Source organism: Gorilla gorilla, chromosome 12 (genome assembly GCF_029281585.2).
Source record: "Gorilla gorilla gorilla isolate KB3781 chromosome 12, NHGRI_mGorGor1-v2.1_pri, whole genome shotgun sequence".
Classification (NCBI taxonomy): domain Eukaryota; kingdom Metazoa; phylum Chordata; class Mammalia; order Primates; family Hominidae; genus Gorilla; species Gorilla gorilla.
In genome coordinates, this window is record NC_073236.2 from 21,759,605 (window position 1) to 21,765,627 (window position 6,023).

The window sequence follows — 6,023 nt, forward strand, 5'->3', positions numbered from 1 at the left end:
CAAGACTGTTTTGTCTGTCAGATCCTTTGAATTTTTGTATGAATTGTAGAATGAGTTTCTTTCTTTCTACAGAAATGCCTTTGGGATTTTGATGATATTGCATTGAATCTGTAGATTACTTTAGATGGTATTGTCATCTTAACAATATTGTCTTACAACCCGTGAACACAGAATGTCTTTCCAGTTATTTCCACTCTCTTTCGTTTTTTTCAGCAAAGTTTTGTGTATACCACCATGGTTAGATTTATGCCTGAATAACTTATTCTTTGATGCTATTATAAATGGAATTTTTAAAATGTTTTCATAGTTCTTTACAACTACATAGAAATATAGCTCATTTGCCTATGTTTGTTTTGCATCCTGCCTCTTTTATTAGTTATAATCGGTTTTGTGTTTTATTTGGAGCTTTATACACATAAGATCATGTGTAGATATAATTTTACTTCTGTTTTTTATTTCTAATTTAGATGCCTTTTATTTCCTTGTCTTGCCTAATTGCTCTGGCTAAAATTGCCAGTGCTACGTTGAATACAAGTGGCAAATGCACCATGCTTGTCTTGTTCTAGATGTTAGGAAAACAGCTTTCAGTGTTTCATCATTGATCATGATATTAATGTTGGGTTTTTGTACATCCTATTGTCATGTTGCAGAAAATCCCTTCTATGCCTAGTTTATTGAGTATTTTTATTATAGAAGGGTGTTGTATTTCATCAATGTTTTCTCTGCATCAATTGAAATAATCACGTGCTTATTCATTTTACTGTTAGAGTATATTACACTGATTGATTTTTTATATGTTGAGCCACCCTTGCATTTTGGGGATAAATCTCACAGGGTGATAGTTTACAATCCTTTGATTATACAGTATTGCTGCTAGTATTTTGCTAGTATTGCTAGTATTTTGCTGAGATTTTTGCTAATATATTCATAAGGGATATTGTGCTGTAGTTCTCTTTTTTGTGCTCTCTTTGGCCTTGGTATAAGGATAATGCTGTTATCAAAAAATGAATTAGCAAGTATTCCTTCTTCATATATTATGTCAGAAGAGTTTGAGAAGAAATGGTATTAATTCTTCATTAAATGTTAGGTTGACTCACCAGTTAATGCAGCTATTTGGTCATAAATGTTTCTTTGTTAATCACTTTCGATTACTAATTCAATCTCCTAGGTTATAAGTCTATTCAGATTTTCTCTTTCTTCTTGAGCCACTTTGGTAGTTTGTGTCTTTCGTCCATTTCATCCAGGGCAGTTAATTTGTTGTTAGGCAGTTGTTCACAGTATACTCCTGTAATCCTTTTGTATTTCTGTAAAGTTGGTAGTAATGGCTCTGCTTTCATTTATTATTTTAGTAATTAGTCTTCCATCTTTTGCTCAGTCAATATAGTGAAAGGCTTGATCATTAAAATAATCTATGTTTATTCATTCTACTGCTCTCCAAACTTCTATTTTATTGATTTATGCTCTAATTATACTATTATTTCTTTCATACTGCTAGCTTTGGGTTTAGTCTTCTTTTGTCTTCTTCCACTGCCTTTAGGTATAGAGTGAGGATGTTGATTTGAGATTTTTCTTAAATGTAGTTGTTTATATCCATACATTTTCCTTTGAACTCTACTTTCACTGCATTCAATAAGTTTTGGTATGTTTTGTTTTTATTTTAATTTATCTCAAGATATTTTATAATTTTGCTTGTGATTTATTTTTTTCACTCACTGGTAGTTGAAGACTGTATTGTTTAATTTCCACATTTTCGTGAATTTTCCAGTTTTCACTTATTTATCTGTTGTTTCTTCCATTGTGGGTGTAAATTATATTTTGTATGATTTCAAACTTTTAAAAATGATTAGGACATATTTTGTGGACGAAGATATGGCCCATCCTAGAGAACTTCCATATACACTTGAAAGGAATGTATATTCTGCTGTTGTTGGATGGACTGTCCTGTATATGCGTATTAGCTCTCAGTGGCTTATACTGTTGTTTAACTCTTGTGTTTCTCATGAAGCTTCTGTCTGGTTTTTCTATCCATTAATTAAAATGAGGTATTGAAGTGTCCAACTGTGACTATAGAACTGTGGGTTTATCCTTTCAATTCTGTTAATTATTTCAGCTTTACTGAGGTGTAATAGATAAATAAAAATTGTACATGTGATGCGTTTATATGCACATTCTGAAATGATTACCAAAACGAAGTCAATGAACATGTTCATTACCTCACAGAATAGTTACGTTTTTGTGTGCATGTGTGGGATAAGAAAACTTAACTCTCTCCCCTGTGACTGCAGAGTGGCCATTCCAGCTGCTCCAGGCTCCAGCAGAGGAAGACTGGGGCAGGTGGCACCACCAGGGAGGCCCTCAGGCCTGGCGCGCACGCACTCCAGAGGCCACCCAGACCATGCTCCGCCGCCTGGGCGCACAAGCTGCAGTCGCCCTCTGTGTGCAGGCAGCAGCTACCTGGCAACCCCTGAGCCCGCTTGCGCTCCCAGTCTCGCAGAACCAGGGCCAGGTGTCCCTGTGGCTGTGGCCAAGCCAGGCATTCTGCCTGGTGGTGGCGGCTGCACAGGGGCGAGAACTGAGAACCCGCTGCTCAACCCCACACGGGGTGACTGCCGAGTGCCCACGACAGCGGCCCCGATCGCTCTCAGGTGGAGGAGTGGGTGGGAGGCACGGCCTGGGGGCCCTCAGGCTGGGCGCGCTGGCGATCCCGAGGCCGACCAGGCCATGCACCTCCAGCCTGCCTGGGCTCCCAAGCTGCAGCCGCCTTCTGTGTGCAGGCAGCAGCCTCCAGGCAACTCCTGAGCTTGCCCGCACTCCCCACATCTCGGAAGCAGGGCCAGATGTCCCTGTGGCTGCAGCCAAGCCAGGTGATTTGCCCTGAAGCAGCTGCACGGGGGCGGGAAGCGGCCCTCAGCCCCATCCCCAGTGGCTCTAGAGGCCCCCTGGGTAGAGGTGTCCAGCTCTGGCAGAGGAGGAGCCGGGTGGGGGCAGGGTCTGGCTTGACCATTTGGAATTACAATACACTTCACTCATCAACCACAGAACATACACTGGAGTATCATCTGCGTGCAGATGAGTATACTGCTCAAAGCGATTTACAGATTCAGTGCTTTTCCTATCAAACTACTAATGTCATTTTGCACAAAATAGAAAACATCTAAAATTTATATGGAACCTAAAAGGAGTCTGAATAGCCAAGCCAAAGCAATACTAAGGCTAGAGACATAGGCTAGAGACATCATATTACATGACTTCAAACTATACTAGAAGACTATGGTAATCAAAACAACATGGTACTGGTAGAAAAACAGACACATAGACCAATGGAACAGACTAGAGTACTAGAAACTAAGGCCACATGCCTGCAACCATCACATCTTTAACAAAGTTGACAAAAGTAAGCAATGGGAAAAAGACTTTATTTAATAAATAATGCGGGGATAACTGGCTAGTCATATGCAGAAGAATAAAACTAGACCCCCATATTTCACCAAATACAAAAATTAGCTTAAGATGGATTAAAGAGTTAAATGAAAAATCTCAAGCTATAAAACGCCTAGAAAAAACTTAGGAAATACTTTTCTTGATAACGGCCTTGGCAAATAATTTATGGCTAAGTCCTCAAAAGCAATTGCAACTAAGTGGGATTTAATTAAACTGAAAAACTTTTGCACAACAAGAGAAACTATCAAGGTAGTAAAGAGATAACCCACAGAATGAAAGAAAATATTCACAAGCTACACATCTAACAGAGGTCTATTATGCAGAACCTATAAGGAACTTAAACAAATCAACAAGCAAGCAGCAAGTAACTCCATTAAAAAGTGGGCAACAGGACACGAATGGACACTTTTCAAAAGAAGACATACACACAAGCACCCAACAAACATATGTAAAAGTGCTCATAGTCATTATTTATTAGAGAAATGCAAATCAAAACTGAAATGAAATACCATTTCATACTGGTCAGAATGGCCTTTTTTGAAAAGTCAAAAGAAAAACACATATCGGTGAAGATTTAGAGAATAGAGAACACTTATACACTTTCTGAAGGAATGTAAATTAGTTCAGCCACTGTGGAAAGCAGGTTGGGGATTTCTTAAAGAACTGAGAGTTGATCTACCATTCAATCCAGTAACCCCATTACTGGGTATATACCCGAAAGAAAATAAATATCCTATCAAAAAGACACATGTAGCTATATTTTTATCACAGCAGTATTCACAATCACAAAGACATAGGCTTAATCCAGACATCCATCAGTGGTGGTCTGGGTAAAGACTCATGGAATACTATACAGCCAGAAAAAACTCAAAATTATGCCATTTGAAGCAACATGGATGCATTGTTTCCAGCAAACTAATGCAAAAGCGCATGTTCTCTTTCATAAGTGGGAGCTAAATGCTGGGTACACATGGTCATAATACAGAGGGGTGGGAGGATCCGGGACTGGTGGCTCACGCCTATAATCCCAACACTTTGAGAAGCCAAGGTGAGCGGATCACCCGAGGTCAGGAGTTTGAGACCAGCCTGGCCAACGTGGTGAAACCCCGCCTCTAATGAAAACACAAAAATTAACTGGGCATGGTGGCTGGCGCCTGTAATCCCAGCTACTCGGGGGTCTGAGGCGGAGAGTCGCTTGAACCTGGGGGGCGGGTGTTGTAGTGAGCCAAGATCGCGCCACATCACTCCAGCCTGGGCGACGGAGCAAAACTCTGTCTCAAAAACAAACAAACAAACAAAAAACAAAGAGGGAGGGGGGAGGGAATACAGATTGATTAAAACTACCGATTGGTTAGTGTCCTCTCTACCTTGCTAATGAATGCATTCATTTAATTCAGAATTCATTCATTCAATTCATAATTCAGTTCCCCCTGAGAAAAAAAATATTCACTTGTCATTAAAATCTTTCTGTATCTTACTGATTTCAGATAGAAGTTAAATTTCACCTTAATAGACACAAAAGAACTAGTTAAACTGACAAAAACTAATAAACGTTTGCTCAAATTTACTGAGAGAGTCATGGGTACTTCATATAATAGTCACATTCTACCAGTTTTAAGTAAAATAAATAAGGAAACAATCTTAACTCCATCGCCTACTGGAAGGGACGTGCCCCCGCTCCCAGGTGAGTGGGACCCTGCTCTCTGGGCGGGTTGCGCCGCTGTCTCTGGCACCTCTTGTTGGCAGCGTCGCCGTTGCAGGCACAGGGCAGGCATTGGGGAGCGGGCAGCGGGCCAGGCCCAGGCGACTCCTTTGCCAGGGGCTGGGCAGGTGTGGAGAGGGGCGGAGCGGTGCCGCCCTGGGCGAAGGAGCCTCCCGCTCTGGACGGTTCGCCGCCCCTGCCCCAGAAAGGCGCTGCAGGATCTGGGTGGGGAAGGGGAGGGACGAGGGAACACAGGCCAGGCCAGGTGGCCCCTTAGACCTGGGTGATGCAGGAGGGGCTGTGGGAGACCAGAGAGGACCCGAAGCAGAAACCGGGAACTGATACCTCTGGCTGAATATTTGTCCTCTTGCTGAAGTTTGAAAGTCAGTTATTTCATTAAAGTTTAATTTTATTATAAAAATAGCAACTATTAAAAATTCCCTGTAGTCACTAGAATGATAAATTTTGGTGCAGTTTCAGCATAACACTCTAATTATTCAAATTGCGGCCATGTTTCAAAATATATGCCATATATTTTTATGGCATCCACCCCTGTGTCCCTGTGTCCCGCATCCGCCTCTGTGTCCCTGCTGGCTCAGGAAACGAGCTTCTTCCTCCTTCCGCAGACTCGAATCAGGCCATCCTCCCTCCTGCACCTGAGGCTGTCATGGGGACAGCCTGCCCTCGAATAGCCGGAGAACGCCCGGCCTGTGCCCTTTGCTCGGCCTGGTGTCCTGGCTCGTGCCCCTCAGAGCTCCGCACAAAGCAGTGTGACAGGTGTGGAAGGACCCAGCACCAGGCAGCGGTGAGCGGATGGATGCTCCAGGGATGTGGGGCCGCTGGCAGTCAAGAACCCATTGCCAAATTCCATGGCATAATT

General features: G+C 42.3%; 1 pseudogene; it reads left to right on the top strand.

Moving 5' to 3' along the window:
• The first annotated feature begins 2,151 nt into the window (after positions 1–2,151).
• LOC129526470 (mucin-19-like) lies at positions 2,152–5,485 on the top strand (annotated as a pseudogene).
• The last annotated feature ends 538 nt before the right edge of the window (positions 5,486–6,023 follow it).